At 40.2% G+C, this 22,900-nt stretch overlaps 1 protein-coding gene across 4 annotated transcripts in view; it reads left to right on the forward strand.

The window, feature by feature from the left end:
• The window catches only part of DIP2C (disco interacting protein 2 homolog C), a 320,043-nt gene that overhangs the window by 50,925 nt on the left and 246,218 nt on the right, over window positions 1-22,900 (forward strand). The window lies entirely within an intron of this gene.

Here is a 22,900-nt window from a genome sequence, read left to right on the forward strand (position 1 = left end):
AAAAGCCTATGTTTTTCTGACCTGGGGCTGAGGCATTGTGCTCACTGGAACGGTCAGTCATGTGTTGTGGGTTTGCTGGAGTCAGCCAGCTAGTTGCAACCAGAGAGAGTATTTCCACCCAGTTACTCTCCAGTAGTGATTTTTTTTTTCTTACAGAAATATCACAGACATCACTTTGTTCTTACCTGTATATGTGTAAAAAGGGGGGAGTGATTTAAAAGTGAGAGACTAGATTTAGATCAGATATTAGGAAGAGGTTCTTTACTATGAGGGTGGTGAGGCACTGGCACAGGCTGCCCAGAGAAGCTATGGCTGCCTCCTCTCTGGCAATGTTCAAGACCAGGTGGGACGGGGCTTGGAGCAACCTGCTCTAGTGGAAAGTGTCCCTGCCCATGGCAGGGGGTTTGGAACTAGATGATCCTTAGTGTCCTTTCTGACTTTAACCGTTCTATGAATCTGTGATTTGTAAGGAAAAAAAAAATCTCTTTTTGCTCATGGAGGGTTTTTAGGTGAGAGACTGTAATCCCCCTTTTTTGCTTCAGGTCCAGTTCTTTCTCTTCCTTTTTAAATTGAGTAATGTATGTTGTCACTCCTTATTCTGTACAACAATACACGTCCTGTTTCAATCCTGTTCAGAACAATAAGATATCCAATTTACCACTAAACAGCTTGACAGGCTGTTTAGTTCTCCATAAATTCCAAGTAGGCCTTGGATGTTCCAACATGGTATTCTCATGTCAGCTGCAATTTTACAGATAGTCTTTACTGCTGTAAGTATATAAGGACATTAGATGGCAAAGAGAAAGTGTTTGTTGGTATTGTTTCCTGCGAAGAAAAGCAATTCAGTGTTTACAAAACTCGCATGTCAACCAGAGAGTATTATTAATGTTATATTTTTTTGCTAAGAGAGACTTGAAGTTGTTTCAGTTCCAGAATGAAAGAATTACATAATAAAATCCTGACACTAAATTAGGAAAGGATTATGCTGAAGAGAAAGCCCCATTCATTACTCAGAAATCCTGTCATAGAGCGAGAGGATCTTTACCATTGACTGAATGGACTAGAGATTTTGTGCATGATGTATTGCACCGTTCTATGACAGATGCTCATTGTTTAATGACTTTTATACTTCAGCAAAATTTGTACAGCTTACTTTGCTAACAAAGACTAATTGTTACAATTAATATGCCATCTGCAATGCATATGATATGCTAACTGGATTCGAGAGCTTCTTTAACATTCTTAACAAAACCGAGGCCTTTGATTGAAATAGGTATATTTACTTTTTCCCACCTTCAAAATAATAAGCAAAAAAAAAAAATCTCAAAATGCATCAGAAATAGGCAAATTCATCCTTTAAGAAGAAATTGGATTGTTTACCACTTGCACAGATACTGTCTAGCACTGTGCCTGACAATTTTAATTGGTCTTTTAAACAATATGTACAAATTAATTGACATTTCTATCTGGCATTCATCTAAGATGTAAATATGGGCTATGATTGCAATTCAGATTAGTCTGAAATTGAATATCTGGTTATAATCAGAATCACTAAAGATGTCTGGCTAATTTAATTGACATAATTGTTACAACGTCTCTAATTTTATGTTGAAGTTGGAGGTAATGACTGCTGAGTCACCTCTGCTTTGGAGGCATTTAAAATAAAAATGAGGAATACATATGGCTGCATTGAAAACCTGTAGAAGAAAAGAGTTTGTGTCAGTTTTTCCTCTCTCTTTGGGTACATTGCTGGAGGGGAATGAATGAAATCTGGAGGTGTACAGCAATATAGCAGCCCTATCATTCCCTAGTAAAGATCAGCATGAAAAAGCAATGGCTCATTTATTGGACTGAATCATTGTTACTTATTTACAGGACCAAAATAGTTTCCTTCATATAAAAAGCCTTCAGCAAGTTCTCTTTGGATAGGAGGATTTATTTATGAAGTCTCTCTGGGATAATGTGGGATGATTCACTGTTCCTGCTACTTGCCAAAAATGATTCGAGTAGATTAGTAGAACTTAAGCTGTTGAAGTATTGGGTAACTTGTAAGACAGGGACCTAACTCTGCTGAAAGTGTCAAGGGACAGTTAAAAACCTACCTGATGCAGGTGGTGGGGTATGCTGGTTGGCTGCTGCCATGGCCCGTTCCAGCTGCTTGGTCTTGGAGTGACTTTCCAGAGTGGAAATGAGGGCGCTGACATTCCCCGGCCTTCTAACTGATGCAAAAACTTAAAATCTTTCTTAAGTTAGCCAGAGTAGAGCCAAACATCGGTTTATGAGCTAAAATTATCTTGATTACTTGACCGTGGAGATCAGTCTCCTGACTTTGACTTCACCCTGTGTCTCCAGCTGAAGACAAATGCATGATTGTGTGTGGAAGATGAGATATCAAACTGATTGCTTAATTCATATGTGCTGACAGACAAACGCTGTTCATAATTTGGGGGAGGAGGGGAGTGGGGGAAGCTAGAGAAGCAATAGAAAGAAGGAAGCTGTTGGAAGTCATTCAGCTGAGCAGCTCTGAGGGATGTGAGCACCATAAGTTGTGCCTGATGGGTGGCTGAGGTGCACACACCAGGATGGCACTCAGGAGGTGGGCATCTATCTAAATAAAGCTTGGGAGATCGCTGCCTTCAGTTCTGTCAGTGTATCATACATTTCCCCTTGAAAAGCAAAGATTCAGTACACAGGTAATGATTGCCAGGATTTACTTTGTCCGTGCTCTGTATGGAAGGAGGATGCTTGTCGTGATCTGTGTAGGTTCCATTTTCAGAAGGTTTCTCATGTATAGAATAACAGAATAGTATAGAATAGAGTAGAATTTCTAATAGACTTCCTGAGTTTAGGCCTTATATGCTGTTCTCAAAATTGACATGGTCCTTGTCAACATAATGGCTGTCCAACAAACTATCCATCCTGCTGCTCTTGGATTTTCAGTAAGCTTTTCAAGTGTCTTAGAAGATCAGGCTCTTCCTAGAACAGAAATTATCTTTAGTCAGGCTTTTATTTCTTCTTAGTTTGGCAAATTCAGCAGATGGTGTCAAATGTGAGACAATGCATCCACTTCCTTGTCAAAGATGAACATTTTTGCAAACAGGATGATATATCCAGGCTACCCTGCAACAGTGGTTTGGATCACCTGCAGTTGTGTCAATGGAGACGACCGCAGCACTTGCAGGGATCCTACCTTCATGGTTTTGTAGGTACCATAGAACAGTGTGATGCCGTGTATTATTTGAGTATTGTTTTAAAATGGGAAGAGGAGGTTAATATTCCCCAGGGGATACCAGGCTGGTCTGCTGATGGCTCCATCTGCTCCTGTCCCTCCCTGGGGTGACTGAGAGATGAACTTTCCGAAGAACCTTGTAGTGTTTGGGAGCAGTGTTTGCACAGAGGTATCCGTCATTGCTCTGACATCAAATATCTAATAATAACTTCCTAGCAAGTCATTCGCTCTCTTCTGCTTCACCCACTCATAGTCACTGTATACCAGTTGCTGTAGGCTACAAGTAGTAGGCTATTTATTAAAAACAGTAGCTAGTGAAAAATGGTTTTCTTAATCAAGTTTCTCTTGCCAAGAATGTAAAATCAGTGAGACCAATTTTAGGTGCCTTGAATGCTGTCCAAGTTGGATTACTCTGCAACTTGTGTTACTTCAGCTGCTTCCATACCTTCCATTCACATTCCAGTTGCTGATGGCTGAAGCACTATTTGGAAATTCATGGTTATTACAAAGAATTTTAAGGCAATATTTTTAAGGGAACAAAAGCATTTGGCTAGTGTCCTTCCTGCATCCCATCCAAATCTAGCACTGCATTGCGTGATACAGGGTCTTTGTTTACACTGAAGGGGAGGATCAAGGTAATCTGAGAATAAATCTCCTGCTTCTGTATCCCTCTCACCTAAGTGTTACCCATGGGGTCATGCCTGGAAATGCCAAGGGGAAGCATGGGACTTTTGAAGAACTGCCTATAGGTAAGGGTGTTTATATTTTTCTGACCTTCTTGGCTTACTGCACCAGTAGCTGTGCTTATGGCATTTTTCTAGGTGAGCTCTCCTGTCCCCAAGTTCTTGCAGGAATATAGCATCTCACTTCTTTGTTATTGAGTGACAGGCTCTTCGCATGTGAGAGCTATTCTGATGGAAGGGCAACAGCAAAGCCAACCACCCACTCCTTTCCATACAGGCAGAGGCTTATCCTGCTTGCTGGGGAGGATGGAGAACTGGGAATGCCCCTGAGAGTTGCCTTGCATGGGATGCAAAAATTTGGGTTTGTAGCAAAAAATAACCTTTCTAATTTAGTCTGCTCAATTTACAGGTCAATATCCTGTGAAGAAAAAAGAAACAATTTTATAGATTGGAAGTTTCCCAGTGGAAGATTCTTTCTAAATAAAAGTGCTTATGCTAGCATAACTCATTGGTCAGAAGCAACGTACACCTTTGTGCATCTGAGATTCAGGGCTGCTCTGGTGCAGAATGGGTGTGTTTGCTGAGCTGGCCAGTTGAAAGAACTTGGTATTAAAAACTATCTGCATTGAAACAGCTGGAAAACATCTTTCCCAGTCGAGCCTCAAGAAAGAGTAATAGATCTGTTTGACAGCATTGATATTTCATTATGCCATTCATCATTAGAATTAAAGCAAAAAAAAAAGGTGCAGGGAAGCACCGGGATGCAAATAGGACTTGATTAAGTCCATACGGGAGACGGACATTCCTGGAGAAGGTCTCTGTAAGCAAGAAAAGGTGATGTGCTTGTGGTTGTGTGAGCACACTTTGATCATCGATAAAGGACCGTGATGGAGAATCTGGGTCTTCTGTTGTGAGTGCCTGAAGGGTACTGAGTTGGTTTATGTTTTATTTATTTAATCGCTTTTGTGAAAGGGCTGGTGTATTTTTATATTGTGTGGTATTGTAGGACTACATTATAAATAGTTTATGGGAGGAGTGGAGTATCATAGAGCAGTAATTTAGTCTCTGTGTGTTGAATAGTCTGTCTTCTGGGGATGTTAAAAGTTGTTGCTGGTGTTTGTTTTTTTTACCTTAATAGATCACCCGGAATTTTAAATATCTTATGAGATCTGCTGTATGCTTTCTGCCTGAGGAGTTTGCTGCTGCCTTTCTCCTCCTCAGCTGCACTGCTCTGCACCTTCTCAGCTTCACTAGTATTTGCTGGTGAATGAGATGGCCATACAAACTACGGTGATAAGGCATCTGAGGCCGGCACTGTCTTTCTGGTGCAGGATCAGTCACTGAAGCTGTATTTTACATTCTTTTAGGTTTTCTGAATTTTGCCTTCCATCTGTGAAATGAGGAAGGTGGGGCTATATTAAGAAGAGCATCCTGGGCTGTGCTAGGGCGAGCATCCAAGTGGCAGAGAGAGTGAGGAATGCTGGCTTCAGCGCTGGGCTCCCCAGTCCTAAAAGGACATGGGCATGCATGAAGGACCAGGATGATGATGAAATAATTTGAAGCAGCTATCGTATAAGGAGGGGCTGAAAGAGCTGATGGGCTCAGGGGGAACTGATCAGTGTGTATGAATACCTGATGGGAGGAGTAAAGAAGCTGGAGGCAGGCTCTTCTCAGAGTATCCAGTGGTAGGGCAAGAACACAAGCTGAAATACTGGAAATTCTGGTAAAGCACAATAAACAAGGCTGAGAAGTCTCCATCCTTCAGGCTATTCAAAACCTAACCAGTCAGGGCCCTGAGCAGTCTGTTGTAGGTGACCCTGATTTGGCACAGGTTTGGACTAAATGGTCCCCAGAGATCCCTGCTGACCCCAACTCCTTTGTGATTCTGTGGATTGGTAAGGAGAGCTGATATGGAGGGTACTAGACACTGGATATGTGAGCGTAGCGGTTACTTATATGTTTGAGCAAATGGTTGAAAGGATATTGGTAAGTCAGTTGGCAACTTAGGTTGATACAGCCTATTTGTATGGACACCCCTGATAATATTTTACTTGTCCATTACTTTGAGAGGTGTCCATGCAAGTTTGATAAAGTCAACTTAAGTGTAGGCAAAATTCTTTCATGTGTTTCAGGATGTGAATTGTCTTTCACTACCCCAAATTAGGAAGACGCTTCACTCATAGAAATATTTTTTTAATATATATCCATTAGATGGTTTTGTACTTGAACAAATGGGTTGAATTAAGAGCCTTGTGAAAAACCTATTAGGCCTTTTTAAACCCTTTGGTTGCCCACACATCACCACATAGGCTCACAGTATCGATCAAACATGGGGTGAAAAATCATGGCCCAGGACTGTAGAAAATGAAATTGGTTTTCAGTCCCTTGAATTGCAAACTCCTTGTTGCTGTTTTCAGTCATAGGAACAGCTATATTGGATGAGACAAGCCCAGTATGTTCCTGGCAAGTAACAGATAGCATTAGGAAGTGGTAAGCATGGGGCAGCTCTCTCCCTAGTGAATCCCCTGAACTTCCCACAGTTGGCCAGCCAGAGACTTTCCGAACTTTGCTCTTGCTCATCTAGTTCAGTAGTCAGTGATGAACTTATTTTCCCTGAATTATTTTCCATAAAACCATTTGTACTTTTGGCTTCTGCAGCAGAGTTTCACAATTTAATGATTTTGTTTTTGTGGGAAGGTCCTTCCTTTTGTTTTAGTTTGATATGTTTTTTGTTTTTTTCATTTTTTAAACCACTGACTGATAATTTCTGTGAGTCCCCAGGAGTTTTCTGTGTTTACAAGAGAGGAAATAATAATTCCAAAAGTCGGATAAAACACTAAACTGCTAGAGGAAATATTATCAATCAGATGGACCTTTGGCTTCATCTAGTATGACAGTTCATGCATTCCTGTAAATGATTAGGTGAAATTCCTGTAAGTAGTTCTTAAGCAGAGTGATACTCCAGACAACTGGGCAGCTCCAGTCTTTGCGTTGACTTCCTGTCCCTCTGAGAGCATGTTCATATTTTAGTTTTTTGCCTTTAACTGCTCTTCAACATTCAATTGAAGTATCATTATGGAAAAATTATAGCATGTCCAGGACAGCTATATGTTTGGAGGAACTTCATACATGTATCTGAAATATTCAAGCTTCATTTGAACACTAGAGAATTACAGCGTGCCCATTTTCCTGTGTATTGTTTTTCTCTCTCGCTTTCTCAGTGACTTTGAGATGTGAGGAGGTGGAGTGAGAAATCAATGCAGTTACAAGATATCTCAAAGTTTAAAAAATTGAGATAATTGCTTTTAGCTATTTCTGTTCTGACTCCAGAGTGAGAACAGGAGATTAGGAAATGGTATGTAAGAGCAGATTTATCGAAAGAGGAGAGTTGGGAAATCCTGCAGTTTGCTTTCTCTTCCCTGGATGTGAGAATATGCATTTCCGTTCCACATGCTTTTAACAGTTATTTTATTACTGTATTTTTTCCAGTGGCCTTAGAGTTTTAAGAAGAACAGTGCTGTATGAAAACTGATAAGATTTTTTTAAAGCATGTTCTGAATGCAATACTAATAACCAGATACCAGGTGGAGTTCAGCAGCAATGACAGCAGGAAGGGAATTTGTCTGGGTCCTACTATAACCTGTTTTCAAGCAGATAATTTTTTTTCTTTCAAAAGAAAAAATACCCAGGCTCACGTAGAGAAGGATATTTTGGTGTTAAGGGTTTGAGAAAAAATTGAAAGCCTGTTCACAGTCTTCACAAAACAAAGAAACTTCACATTTAATGGAACATCTCTTATACAAAGGGTCTTAGTTGCTGGGTATCTGATCATAACCAAATATTACTGTCCCGAGTTTTTGTTTTTGGATTGGGGGTGGAAAAACTGAAGTCTGGGAGGGGAAACATAACTTTCCTTTTTCTGCTTGCCATCATCCTCCCACCCACAGCCCCTCAAGCATAATTTTGTCGAGTTTATGTGAGTCTGTTGGTTTGTGTAGTACTTGCATTGACCTTATGTAGAACAGTAGGAGAAAGAAATACACAGTATTTGAACTGTAGCTGTTGTCTTTTCAAATTCAGTTATACTTTGACATTTCATTCAGCTAGCCAGGTTTTTAATGAAGACTACATGTGAGCTTATTTACAGCTGTGGTACAGATGGATGTTTGAAATAGCATTCTCCTGCACTGAAATATCCGAGTTGGTGCTGGGCTTCATATGGTGCAGCTGTTGCAATGTACACATTTTTAGGGGTGTGTACCTTGTCATAGGTACGTTTTCCCTGTGGTCACTGGATTTTTTTATTATTCAACACTGATGCTGCTCTCTCATAAAGAGTAACCAATGCTTATGGTGCAGCTTTTTCCTGTAAAATTAATTGTATTAATTAGTTGTTGTATTGACTCCAGAGAGTCTAAATGGCAAGATGGAAGACTAAAAGGGAAAACATGCTTCATAAGGTGATTGCCAGAGGTGGAATTACAGTGTTGTTACTATTAGGGTAAAATAGGATAAGAAACATTTGATCGTGTTAATACATGAGCAAGCAGGAGAACCTCTGGTGAGATAGCTTTGGTTACCACTTCCATGTAACATGGAAATACAGTATCTAGAAAATGAGCTGTTATGTTTTCAAGATTGTTTTGAAGCATGGGATAAAGCAGCAAAATTAATTCTGTATAGGATCAGTTCACAAGGTTAACGTAAGCCAACTGGATTTTCTAAACCAGGTTTATTTATACATAACATGCAATTTCAGGCTTGCGTATTTTCACAGACCCTTTACATTTGGAGTTTTAACTTCTAATGGCACTGGTTTTCCATACAGCTTCCCACCAAAACTTTAAAATGTGTCACAAGAAAGATTTGAGCTAAATATAGCATGTCATCTTCGTTTGAAATGGAGGCACAGGAACAGAAATGTGTAAATGATTTCTGTGATGTGGAGCTGGAGATTACTGAGCGCCTGCTCTCTCCTCTCCCTTTCTGAACTGTCTTGCTGCCTCTTACAGCTTGTGCGCTGTGAGTCACACTGATGTCATTCCCCGCCTTGGCAAAGCAAAACTCGGCAGATCCGTGACTCCTTCTATTTTGGGATTTACAGATTTGGGGTTTGGTAGCATTGTAAACATCCGAATATAGGAGTAACAGTTTTACTGTTGTGTGGTTTCTTCTCCCCCCGTGACTTAATACATCACACATGTAGTCACTTCCCCACTAGGTACCATTTTCTCAAAGTTTTCTTTTTCTCTTCCTTACTAACACTTTTAATTAGAGGTGTTAAAACTGTATCAATTAAATACTATCAATACAAGAGAGCAGTCTGAACCCCTGAGGTTGCTGGTCTAGGCTCCTGTGCAGCGTGAGAACACTAAGCCCTGCTGTGTTTCCCTCTGCATGGATCGCTCCCATGTTGAAGTGGTGGTGGTCCTAATGCAACAAAAGATTTCTGTTTCAAGTAACTTTTCTGTGGAGGTTCATCATATTGTGCTGCTTTCTGAAAGTAAAATTTGACATATACAAGGTATGTTGAAAGTGAGGGTGCAAGTTGCCGAAGCCTAAAATTACTCACCACGATGAAAAAGAGTTTTTATTAAAGGAAAGCAAGGGCTGTCTCTGTTGTGTTGTGCAAGGTTTAGTGACTGACACATCATCTAACAAACACCTTCCGTTTCCAGGTCTACTGGAAAAACTGCTATTGCAGTTGTCCTAGATGGTCAGTTGTAGATCCCTTCCAACTGAACGCCTGCCTTCCCTCCTCTCATCTTTTCCTCTTCTGCTCTCCTCTTCTTCTCCTCTTCTTCTTCCTCCATAGCTATAATCAGAGATACTAGTGACTAGCTTTTACATCAAACTAACTTCTCATTTTAAACTAGCACCAGGTTTCCATAGCTTAATTATTTATTTTTTTTGTAAGTATTAGGGATGTGGTCTGTACGTGCAAGCAAATTCTGCATAGCATTCCTGGAGGAGGAATGTCTCTGCTTTTCCATCTTGGATTTTGTTGAAGTGCTGCATGTTTGTCAAGATCACTTTTGCTTAATGTCTGAAATTCTTTGAGCCCTGTGGTTTGCTCTGTGTAAGCCTGACTGTCACAGGCTGCCTCAGGGGTTAGTTTACTCACAGCACACAATGAAGTAGATTGTGACTACACCTGAATGTTAATGTCATCTGTAATGAAACAAATGTTATTTCTGCTTTACATTACCCTTGTACATATTGCACTCCCACTAGAAAATCATGTTCTAATTCCCTCTGAATGGCATTTCATGCTTAATAAAGACCTTTTCAATAGGCTGGGGATGTCCATAATTGTGTATGCTCTATTAAAAATATTGCTGCCTTCTTGCTTTTTGATCCTATAATAGAAGTCATGAGACAGAAATCAGAAGCTCCAACCAAAGGTAATATAACTAAGTAGTTCTTGCACTTTAAGGTCAGAATTTATGGAGGCATAAACATTTAGTCTTTTGAATATTACTTGTTACTACTCATTGGAAATGGAAAAAATTACTGAAGATAATATGGCTAAAATTGTCTAAGCCATGTGACAGACACTACAAAGGAAAAGGAGCCAGAAGACTTCAGCAGGGTCTAAAGAGTAGTAGAAGTATTTATACAGCATTTAAATCATAACCTCTGAACTTTGGATGCTGTTTAGTGTGTGACTTACTCATTTTCATTCAGGGAAGGCAAAATTCAATGTGGAAAAGCTTATTGCAATAATCTTTAAATAAGAACGTAACTTCAGACAGAACCAATCAGTATTTAAGTACTGCACTCTTTTAATGCGTGTTGTAGGTCGAAAGAGTGATACTGGGTTGGAAAGAGTGAGTCAATAACTCAGCAAAATGCTTTCTGATTTTTTGCCTCCTTTTTGGTATTAGTTGCGCTTTGGAAATGATACTGTGTTTATGACAGGAAAACAAGGAAAGATACATTGTGATGATTTTAAATAGACCTTGCATATTGCTCCTCAGGCATGGTAATGCTGTGGCAGACTGATGGGCCAGCCGTCTTGTGTGTGATGCATCGCTGTTGCCAAAGCAGAGCCACAGTCTGTTCTATGGAGAAATGCAAAATTGTGGCTAGTCTTTCCTTACTTACACATATGTACAGGACCACACGTTTACTTGGGATTATTCAAGTGTAGCTGGTTGTAAAGAGACCTGAGTTCTCTGTGTTGTGCAAATCAGAGTAATTGGTACAATGCAATGTAATGATATCAAAAGTCTCCTTGTTGTCCAAAGTAATAGATTTTCTTGTTAAGAACTTAAACATCAGCATGCGATTAAGAAGTTTCTCAACAAAACTTTTGTTCTTGCTTACTACAAAGAACTTCACGGTGGCTTAATAACATTAAAACTAAGGCTGTATAAAATAGTTTTAATACAAAAATAATTGTTTAAATAGAGTCTTAATTACAGCAATTAGTGTAGTTCTTATTGGGTGACAATACATTCCAGCTCAAAATCTTATCTGGGTTTTAAGTATTACTGTGTAACTATGCACTGAAGAGTTACTTCCTTTAAAAACAAAGCAAGAACAGTTTGCAGTAAGAAAGTAAAAACCGAGTTTGATTCAAATACATCTAGCTTTTTTGTTTATACAAGTTACCTCAAGAATGGGATGCCTAGATGTATTCACAGGGGCACTTCACTGGTGGTCCAGAATTGAAGGAAAAGTGTATTTCCTCTTACTCAGTTTGTAACTAACTCCTGCTCTCTCTGTGTTTTCTATGGAGAGTTAACAGTTCTGCTTTCCTCAGGACACCTAGCTTCCAGAATAGGGGTCCTTTAGGTCAGGGTGGGTTTTTTTGCATATTGCATGGCAGTGGGTTAGGGTTTGAGTAAGTCTTTCCTTACATGAGTCGCATATCTGGTGTTAACGAATGCTATGATAGCTGTGTTGGAGCCGGAGGTGTACCTTCAGTCACAAATGCCAGTGGGTTCCCAGAGGGATGGTATGTTACGCTCCCTCTGTTTTCTATGCTAGTTTTTAAACACTTCTTAAGTTCCTTGGCTGGTCTATCTTGACTGCTATTTTCTTTCTCTAATTACATTTGTTAACAGAGTGGGTCCATGTAATAAGCCTTAGGAATATGTTCACTAAAGGGTTTAAGTAACGTTTGGAAAGTGAATGTTGCTTTTTCTTTCCTGTGATGCATTGGAATAATGTTGTGCATCTGAAACAAGTCTTGGGCCTGAAAGCAATGGTATCTGTCCTGCATGGATTAAGCTCAAGGCTGTGGCCAGCAGGCTGCAATGATGTCCAATTTTGGCAAAAGTAAGAAATTGAGCACAAATTTTTTAGTGTGATTTGATTTATATTCTATTTACACGTGAACAGCTAAGTCTGCTTAAATTTAAACATGCAAGTATTCCCACTGACTGAAATGTGACTGGCCGTGCTTAAGTGAAACAGAGGCATTAGAGTTTGCAGGGCTGGAAGACAACGGAAAATTCCCTCCTGCGTTTACTGTTCTGTGCTTGAAAGAAGAGTATAGTCTCTCAAAAATGTAACCAGCGTGCTAACAGCTGCAGTATATTTTATTTTAGAATGAGCTTAAACCATCTTGATCACGTAATACTGTATATTTAATTCAGTTGATTGCAATAATTTATAACATTAACTATAACATTGCAGACATCAGAGTAAATGCTGCATTTTTAGAATGGAGCATTTGATAATTATTTGGACTTTGTTATAAATATTAATGAAGCTTCTGGTTATATGTATACACCTTTAATTTAGAAGCAGGTATACTTTAATCTCCTGTCTTTACGTTGGCCATAAATGAAATGTTTTGAAGTCTGTGCATCAGGAGATTGGCTTGTCCTCCTTTGGTTTCACACTATTTAAAGCAAGAGAATTGCTTTATTGCATTTTGTTAAACTTCAGGAAGAATTCAAAATTTATTAATCACATTTTGGATTCATTCTCAGGGAAATGGTTTCAAAAGAAAGCTTGGAAAACTTTAATCAAGTAAAGTTCAAGTATGAAAGAAGGAGGAGATCTGGAAAGATACTGATCTTGGCCATGCTTCTTCTGAGTGTTGCAAAACCTAATTAGTGACCTGGAAAATAGGTGGTAATTAAGAAGGGGCAGAATGGTCAGAGCTCCTCAAGCAGGGACATGAAAATTTGTGTTACATCAATTGAGTCAAACTGAATGGAACCATGGCTGGAGTGGCTGCTCCTTTTCCTGATTAATCTGAAGGAAACAGATGAGCAGCATGGCTTACACCTTCACATGTCGTTTTAGGTTTCTGTAGCTTGGAAAGGAATGTTTTAGCTAAAGGCAAGTCAGAAAATACACTCAGAGATCAGAGCAGCTTTATCTTGATAGAAAGTTTTAGTAGTAGGACCTAGGTATGTCTTTCTCTTTTCTCATGGATGTTGGAGTTGTGAGATGAAGAAACACTTAACACCATAAACAGTGGTAAAAGCTCTTCATAGAATTTCCAGTACACTGTTTGCTTGTATTTGTCTTTTATTTCACTGCACCCAGGAACTGTTATTTTAGACGTTATTATGAAAACCCATTTTAATAAGAACTGTATTTGAGGAGTCCAGATAACCTCACTGCCATGTAAGACAGATGAGAGATCATGTCTCAGTGTAGTTTTTCATACCATCCATCACTCAGAAGTATCTCTAAAAACTAATACGCTGTTGCCAGTGTGCCTGTAGGGGTAGCAAGCAACGCATATTGCTCCAGTGTATTGATGTATATAGTTTAAATTCTTTTAAATGTTAACTTGCCATTTAGCATTTATATATAGCATTAGCCATGGGACAGTCGATTTGCATATTGGCACCAAGGGTATGGTCGTGGGCCAGGCTTTACAGCTGAAAAGCTAGTTTGGTCTCTGTGGCATTAGTAATTGAGACGTTACAGATTTTCACACATAAGAGCTGTCTGGAATCTGGAGCATGTTTTGTAATGAGTAATTTTTACCTCTTTGATCATGAGGGCAGTTAAATCCCTGATTTTACAGTTACGTATACTTAACCGTGCCATTTTTACCGTCTGTATTATGTCCGTAGTTGCAAGGGGCCCTTGTGTTTTAGCTAGCTTGTTTGACTGTGTCCTTATCATGAAATACAGTGTCTTTTAAATTTAAGGGTGGCTGAGCTGTAGGTCTTGGTGCAAGTGACCCAGACTTTTCTCCCTTCGCTTGGACCACCCTACAAACTTGTCTTGCCTTGCCTGCTGTCCCCTACCCCCACGGCAGTTGGTTTCAGGACTTTATACCCATGCAGCAGAAGGTGGCCTCGGCTCTCTCCACTCCTCTTTACATAAGACCAAGGGTCTGCAAGAGCAGAGAAGGTTCAGTTCCTTGTGTGTTGTTAGTGTCCCAGTCACCAGTCCTGGCTCCCCTGGGGATGAGGGTGAAATGTCAAGCAGTTGGTGTCCTTGCACAGGGAGCTGAGGCTCCAAGGTGGGATATGCTTCCTCAACCTGCCCTTCTGGAGTGCTGATTCATTGTTATGGGTTTGTCCTGGCCTTCAAACCCTGTTGTTTATAAAGGTTTACTAAACACTTGAAATTTATTTACTATGTGGTAAGACACATTTTTTCTTCTTGCCTGGCTTTCACTGCATAGATTAGTGTTTTACCAGGGGTATTACAACCCTTCATTATTTAAGTGGAGCTGTTACTTTTATAATGTATTCAAGCCAGTGCAAGACCTGCTATTTTAATGCTATCAAATCCTGGAGCATTGTGATGGATGTGTTCCTGTCCAGAAGAAGAAATCTTCCTGAAGTTTTATGTGCAGTCTGAGAATTTAAATGGAAAAAAAAAATTAAAAACATCTGTTGGTTTTGTTTAACATTAAACTGTGTCAGGACTTTTGAAGCAGAGTGTGTTTGTCATCGCTCGTGTCAATAGTTTCCTTCAGGTGACTTTCAGGTTTACTGCCTACTGCACTGTCATCCTCTTTCCCTCCCCCTCAGTCTTCTTGGTACATCTCTTATGGCTGTTTACTCTGTTGGACTGTACTGCCACTTACCATGGTATGTAAGACATCTACTCTTGCTGAGGCATCTTGGGCATTTTTCTGGTCTGGAGGTAATATGTGGTGTAGCTTCTTAGTTAATTACAGTAGCATGTAGTTCAAACTGTGCTGTTGTGTGTTGTGGAGAGTAAGGGACAATAGCTGTCATAGATGTTTACGGTATAAATAGACATGAGAAATGAAAGCTGTGTTGTTATCTCCCCCAGGTATGAACAGGTAGGGTAAAAAGTAAAATGATGTACCTAGTTTGAGTCATCTTGATGACATTTGAAGTGAGACAGAAAGAGACATTTAGATCCCTGTCATAATATGAATAGTTCTAATTAATCTCTTCTGAAGGAGTCATAACTGTGCAGTTCTGATATTTATTTGTGTTCAGTACTGTCAGCATCAGGTCCAGTTACTCCAGTTTATTATACAAATGTATAAAAATAAATGATTTTTACCCCAAAGACTTTATATTCCAGCTTCAGAGAAAGCCTTGGCATGCAGGCATTGCAAGAGGGGGAGCAGAGAAAGGAAGGTGTGTGCACTGCAGTGTTGGCAGATCTCATGGTTGCACAAGAGTCACTTTCAAACCACAGAAGCACTTGGCATCTTGCAGGATAAGGCTTCTTCAGGTCAACAAGCAAAGAATATACTCCACTGAGTGATAAATAACTTTTAAGTGAATTTTGGCTTCACTGCTGTTGATAAGAAATGCAGATGCTCAGCATCTTTCCACTATTAATTTAGAAAGACTGAAAGGGAGAGTTATGCCTCTGGTTCTTGTTGAACTGTTTGGTTTATCTAACCTATGTGTGTCCTTTCATCTGTTTCTTAAAAGTGTGCATGAGTGTACCATATACTGACTCTTGTGACATTGCAGAAGCATAATTGCTTAAGTTTCTGGAGAGAGTATTCTCCATATAGGTATGTGCAGATTCACTGTCTGATAAAAAATATCTAGTGCTCCTATATGAAGCTATCTGTGTGAAAGCAAACTGCATCAGTTATGTAATCACTTTGCATTTAGACTTGAAAGTCAGTAAAAGCTCATGGTAACACTGTACAAGGAACTGATAAGAAAAGTATATAATATAAATATATAACATACATTAATGCTGCTCATGAAATGAACTCAATGTTTAGGATTCTGCTATCCACAGATTGGTCCCAATAATCAGTACCATGGTGAGTTTGATGCAAGTGCATCACTGTATCCAGTGTTTATTTCACAAGCTCTGTCTCATGTCTCTTAGAATCATAAAATCATCAAGTTGTTTAGGTTGGAAAAGACCTTTAAGATCACTGAGTCCAACCACTAACCCAGCACTGCCAAGTCCACACTAAACGATGTCCCTAAGTGCCACATCTACATATCTTTTAAATACCTCCAGGGATGGTGACACAACCACTTCCCTGGGCAGCCTGTTCCAATGCTTGACAACTCTTTCAATGCAGAAATATTTCCTCATATCCAATAAACCTTCACTGGCACAGCTTGAGGCCGTTTCCTCTTGTTCTATTGCTTGTTTCTTGGGAGAAGAGACCAACCCTCATCTCACTACAGCCTCCTTTCAGGTAGTTGTAGAGAGCAATAAGTCTCCCCTGAGCCTCCTTTTCTCCAGGCTAAATAACCCCAATTCCCTCAGTTGCGCCTCAGTGTGTGTTCCTGCCTGCAGCAGTAGTGCTGTGTTGCCAGGTTTAATCCTGCATGGTTTTGCTCAGGGCCAGTGGTGCAGCTTTATTTCAGAATGAGATGAGAGTACTTAGCTATAGGACTCTTACCAACCAAACAGAAGAAGGGTGACTTTTTAGGAATGTAGAAAAACCCCAAATCTAAGCAGTAGACCTTGTGTAGGTTCTGATGAGTCTGAGCAAAATGTAGGCAGGCTGCTTTAACTTTGGAGGTAAGATGCTTGCCTGTGTTGTTGAAGGCAGCCTGCTGGTGTGCAGGTATGCTATAGGATCACCCAGATCACATGAATGAAGAGACGCCAGCATTGTTTGTCACAAGCTGGGATTTTCATGAATTCCTGCTAATTGGCCAGAAATTTTCACAGGTAAGATGGAGCTTGGATTCCATGTAGAATTTAATTTTAGAAAATGCATTTGAAACAAAATGTTTCTGTTTTGGTATATCTCTTCCATATAACATTTTGAAAAGCTATTTTAGTGAAGAACACAAGACACTTCCTGTAGGACAAGGGCTGTGGTTCCTGGATGGTTATGATAGCTCAGCCCCAAAGCAGCAGTAGATCTGAAAGAGATTTAGTTCTTTATTTTACCAGCCAGCAGGATGGTCAGCTGTGATGGGTGCACAATACCGGTGACAGTACTGGGTGGACAATACTGGATTATTTTGGCTAATGGCTGCACAGAGGTCTTGTGAAAGCTACTGCAGCTGTGAATCATCTTGTACAGCATTAGATAGTAGTTCAGGTGTCTGCCTGAACTAGGATCCACATGTAATCCAGGGAGAAGTATAGTTTTTTTCTTGGACCCAATTCGTCTGATCCCTTTTTTTAGACATCTGAGGGTCACGTGAATTGTAGTCCAGAAGTGCCTGTCTCTGCATTGTCAAGGAGTGGAAACCAGATTAATGAGATGGATTCATTTGGCAGAACTGAGACATCCTAACCAGAGCAGCTCACTATTGATTTTAACAAGGTTTCTGATCAGGCTGCAGATAGGTTGACTCAGTGTCTCTGTTTCAAACAATGGAAAAATGGGACATGAATTCTGACTAGAACGTTTATGTATTCTAGAAATCCAAGTGACTTGGTAAGTGGATTTTAGTTATGGTTATGTGTCACTCAACAAATTAGCAGGTCTCTCACTGGGCAGCAAGGTTGTTTTCATCGTGGTGCAAACAATATTCTGTCTGCTTCAGCCCTGGCACAGGATCACAGATTTGTAAAGCAGTAACATAATGAGAGCCCACTGACCTTTTTTAGCTGCTGATTTCAATGGCTGATTTGGGAGAGCAACCCTGTAATCAATACTCTATAAACGCAGCAAAACTTCTTTATCCCTGTCTTACTAAAGGGTACTGTTGGCCTGTCACTGTGGGGGTCCATGCAGATGGGGATTGCAAAGGAAAAAATGGCTACTTGCCCTATAGTAACTGTACTTCCCACAGATCCTGTTTGTTCATTCTGAGAGCTGGCATCTGTCGCTGCTTTTGAGAGACCCCCACAGAGCTGTGTGTGGTGTGGAGCTGAGGGAGGGTCACGGGCATTTCACTTTCCAACACCTCTTGGAGGAGTAGGAGGAGACCCAGAGAATGTGTAAGACTTAATGCTGCTGCTGCCATTGTTTTGCATAAGTGCTTCTAAGGATGTTCCTGAATACTGCTATAGCATCTGCACTGCCTACAGTGTCTTGAAGTACCAGTTACTCTCTGGGTAAGTCATGTTGGTACACTGATAATGTATTTTCTCAAATCTATGAAAGATGTACTGGCTTCTTGGCATTCAAAATGAAATCTGCCTTGGTTCTCTTCATTTAAACTCCATGGCAGGCACCAGCCCACAGCTTAATTTACATTTTGATGTGGTACTTAGAGAAAAAATATTTTTCCCTGGGAGGAGAGAAGTTATCTGTTAACATAGAGCCAAATTATTTTTATTTTATTACAGAAATATTTTTATTGATTTCATTGGGACAATTTTGTATCAATGAGGCACATGGTGTTTGGCTTTGGTAAACAGCTGAACTCAACGTGTTATGCAGTTTAAAGAAAAATGCATATTCTTAGATCCATTCGTCCTTTCGAGCTCTAGAGTATGCTAATTTAACTAGTGTTGCATCTTGTATTGATTAGAGTGCCTTTAGATTTTAATGAATATTTGTATCTTTAGTGTTTCAGCTTTGGAAAACTAAATGCATTTGCTTACTGGCAACCAAAATCATCTAGGGGTTATTGGTGTATTTGTTTATCAAGATGTTTTTAAGTCAGTCTTTCAACCATTCACAATTGTTCTCTGAGCTGGCATCCCTTGAACACAAGAAATCACTGAAGGCCATCTGTATCTCTTCCTGACTTGAACGGGACTGTTGTAAAATAACTAGATCCTTTTTAAGAGCTTCTGGCCCATCTCCTAAAAACTGAGACAGAAAAGACTGGAACAGGAGAAATCAAAAAGACCAGATTATAATTGGTACTTTATATTAGCACTTGTGAGGTTTGTGTAAACTCTATAGCCGCAGTGGGCTGGGCGGTCAGGTGGAAAAGGAGTAGAAGAACACATTTTGGATGAAGAAATGTTACATAATTCCTCACAAAGAAAGGGTTGGAATTGGAGATGCTGCAGCAGAGTGGATTGTTTATGCCAGAACTGTAGCGGTTGTATGCAGTTTAGACTTTCTGGACTTGAGCTTGTATTTGCCTTGTATACTTGCACTTTCCAACCATGCTGTTGAAATACTAGTAAAAATGCTGAGTTTAGAATGCCTTTTAGGCTCCAAATTACACTAAAATTTACCCTAGATGAATCAAACTAAGCTTTTGAAACCAGAGAGGCTTGGGGGGGGATTGCCTTAATTGAGAGTACAGAAATGAAATTATCGTGACAGCAGAACTTCTCAAGTTATAATGCTAATTCTGACCTGTTGAAGAAACCATACTGAATTTTACTTAATTATGTAAATTATTTACATACTTGAAAACATCTTAAGGAACGAGTTGAGGGAAGAGTGTATGGGAAGTTCTAATGTGCCATTGTGCATCTTTCAGTGGTCAAAATCAATTGTTTTAGGTTTTGTGCTGATATTGTTTTGTTTTGAAGGTAACCCCAACTTTTTGCCTGTGGGTTAGGAGGGAGAGAAAAGGGATTGAGTGATAGTGAAATGTGTTCTCACACTGATAATTGGTTTTGTCCCTTTGGATATCTCTGGGAATTCATTCAAGTGCCTAGTCATTGGTTAATAGCAACCATAAAGTCAGGAGAGGAAGAGTTAGATCCCATTGGGTTTTAAAATAGGATTCTAGGATGTAGCTGTCTAACATTCATGAAAGTGTTATGATGGAGAAAGAGATGTATTACAGAGAGATATCGGTGACTTTGGCATTTGTTGCTTTGGCATGGTGTAAATATAGGCATTATTCAACCTTAGATGCATACCTTTCCTTGGAGATACCTGTTGTCCTCCATCTTGGCTGTGTTTCAGCAGCAGGAATTCATCAAGACAATGTGTGGGACCTTCATGCATGCCTTATCGTCAAAATAGAGACTGCCTTTTGTGTCTGTCCTGGCAGTCAGTTGGAGACCTGAAACTGATGGTATTTTCTGAGCTGGCAAAGGCTGGGAACATAGCATTGAGCTCAGCTGCTGGAGGAGAGAAACATCTTACTTTATTCAGTAGCAATGTCTCTGTCTAATGATCCAAATTAGATTTTTTTGGCCTCAGAGGGAGTTCTGTTTACTCAACCAGAACAAGGGCCATACAATATGGTCTCTCAGTAAAACCAGGAAAGCCTGCAGAAAGCTTTCTCAGATTTTCCCCATTCCCTTCAGTGCCAGGGCAGGTGATGGGAATGGAGAATCCAGTAAACTTTGCAGACAAGTTCTCCAGGCTTTATCTGATGGAGCGTTATGGTAAGCAGCCTTTCATGAAGAAAATCTTATTGTTGATGTTGGAAGGTACTTTTATTGCAGCACACCAATGCAACTCATTAGTAGGAATGCTCTTTTAGCCCTCTCTGACTCTTTAAAAGGATCTAATAGAAACTTTCTCTAAAAAAAGCTTGTATGTTGAGACTTGTCATTTCAATGGTAAAGCTAACCTCTTACTTCTGTGATGAAATGAATATATGAAGTAAACACAAAGTATGAAGGCCAGAAGAGAGGTTTGTAACAGGGCCAGCAGTGTTTCTCTCGGAGTTAAGTTCTGAGCAGCACTTACATGTGAATGTTTGCCATTTTGTTCTGTTTCGCTCTTTTTGTTTAGACACAGAAGGGCTTGTATCCCTGGGAAGGGAGTATGTACTGATTCTGGCTTGCTGTCACAAAACTCTCAAAGCAGCAGTAAACTTGTGGTTTCTGCACCTGTCTTTATGGATTAGTGCCTAAAACCTGTAATTAATGTGAGTCCTTGTGTGTCTAATCTGCCTTGACAAATTAAGGCTTTCACCCCAGAATGCACTTGGTGCATTGTTCAAAACAGCCAGTGCAGGCTATGGCACTGGATAGGGTGGGATGCACACTCTATGTGAAATGGTGGCACCAACTCCACATTGCTGTGTGGAACAGTACTGGCTCCCTGGGTGGCTTCTTGGCCTGTTTTTGCCTGCCTGTAATGCCCTGTCAAACAGCACCAGTTGCATGTCCACTGGCATATCCCAGGTATGTGGCAGGTCCCCATCTCCAGTCTACCCCACATGCGCTTGTGGCAACTGCACGAGACAGAAACAGTGAACGAAGTGTTTTTTGGCAGTTATCCTAAAATCCTTCCTAGAAAGAATGTGAAATCACTTGTCAGGGACAGATGGGATTTGCAGGCTGCTGGGCACAGGTACCGCGTGGGCTCTCCCTGAGCATGGTGCCAGGTCCCAGTGATGGCCTGCAGCTGGGGGAGCTCCCAGATAGTGGCAGGTAAAAAGTGGATGTAGTCCACCTGCTGCTTCCTGGAAGGTGTTTTGAGGTGCCCGTCAACTTCAAGATGATGTGTCCTATAAGGCCTCTGAAGAGCACATGTATGTCAATGTCACTCTGAATTGCAGCCTGTTGCAGCCTCAGAATTGCATCTTTGGCAGCCTGTTCTTGCAAGTGGTTTTGGCCTGCCAAGTCTCCTCATTCTTTCCTTGGCTCATGCGACAGGTGAGGAAATATGGATATGGGCAAAGAAGGAATAAGGGATATGGAAGATGCTGAAGACTTAGAGCCTGATTTCCCCATGAGAACTATTGTTGCCACTGATTACATTGTGTAATTGTCATGAATTTATGAATACTGTGAACTTACTCAGCAGCAGATTACCAAATTAAGAAATAATAGGAAGTATGATGCATACAAATCAGAACAATTTGTCAGGACAGACGATTAAAAAATACCAGGTTTCAATCTTGTATTTTAGTCCTAAACACAGATTTTTTAAGAGCTAAGCAGTGATAACTATGCCATACTGCAGCAACAGCTTTGTCTCTGCGTATCTGACACTAAATACCAGCAGAACTAGGGATTGTGATTTTATGCTCTCTGGGAAGAGCCCACAGCCAGCCAGCCAGCCCCTGAAGACTACATTGGTAGGATTTGTTTTCCAGAACCAATTTCTGGAAACAATAGTCAAGGAAAAAATGTGGCAAATTGTATGTTCTCATCATAATTTTGGAATAAAGGGACTCTGTTTTAACAGGATTTGTGGAGCCTTTTTACGAGAACTAAAGGTCACCATGGCCTCAAGGTAATGAGGTGTTGCTCTTGATGTCTTTTCAGTTGGGATTTCACCATGTGAGTTAATTACCATGTATGTTGAGGATGAAGTAGTGCGCACAAGTACCACCTTGAGCTTGTTACAATCATATTTTATTTTAACTAGGCATCATTCCAATGCTTGGTAGCTTTGATTGCCAAACCTGTTTATTTCTTGCCCAAAGTGGCTAATGACACTGTTTATGAGATGTCTGAAGTGGAACTACTGCAGAATAATAGGTCAGGTGATTGTCCTGATTTTTCCCAACGTACTTTTCTCTGTGCTACGACGTAGACTACAAAGTGGCATGAATTTGGGTTTTTCTTGTATCACCTGGAGCTGCAAAGTGGAGCTTATGTAAGAGACAGAGGCAGACTAATCGAACCAGCAGTACAACAGCTGAGGTACACAGTGCTTGGTGTCGTTTGTGATAAATGCAGCTAATTATTTTGCTTTTAGTGGTGAAATTAATATAATCTGTCTGTAGTGTTGATCTAGACAAATGCAGTTGTAGAACTAATGTTTTGTTCAACTCAAACCTTACCATTAGCAGGCTTCTTTTGTGTATTG

This window comes from Pezoporus wallicus, unplaced genomic scaffold, assembly GCF_028554395.1.
Source record: "Pezoporus wallicus isolate ANWC-B61680 ecotype Strahan unplaced genomic scaffold, APGP_CSIRO_Pwel_v1 contig_3847, whole genome shotgun sequence".
NCBI lineage: Eukaryota > Metazoa > Chordata > Aves > Psittaciformes > Psittacidae > Pezoporus > Pezoporus wallicus.